The sequence below is a fragment of the Crocodylus porosus genome, unplaced genomic scaffold (assembly GCF_001723895.1).
Source record: "Crocodylus porosus isolate Cpor-Errol unplaced genomic scaffold, CroPor_comp1, whole genome shotgun sequence".
Taxonomy (NCBI): Eukaryota; Metazoa; Chordata; order Crocodylia; family Crocodylidae; genus Crocodylus; species Crocodylus porosus.
The window spans coordinates 156,837,554-156,837,887 of NW_017728886.1; positions in this window are offsets into that span (position 1 = coordinate 156,837,554).

Genomic DNA, 334 nt, shown 5'->3' on the forward strand with positions numbered 1-334 from the left:
TTCATTTCTGCAAAAATAACACTTCTAGATAAGAAATAAAATCTACAAAATGCGCATGTGTAGCTTAATGCCAACAGAGAAAAATACAAAGCGCTCATTTAGCTTACTAGTTAAGACTTCAAGGTTACATAAATGTGAGAGTGCTGCACGGCAGTTATACAGAAGAAAAAAATAAATAAAACAGTTACAGTAACATATTAAAGACACCCTGGGCATGCCTTCACGTGCATTTATGCTGACTTAAATTTACTGTGCAGTAAGTGGGGATAGGCCAGCATCTACATGTGCAGGCATTAAAGTGCATTAACTCTGTGGTAGTCCCAAGTCAGTCCAC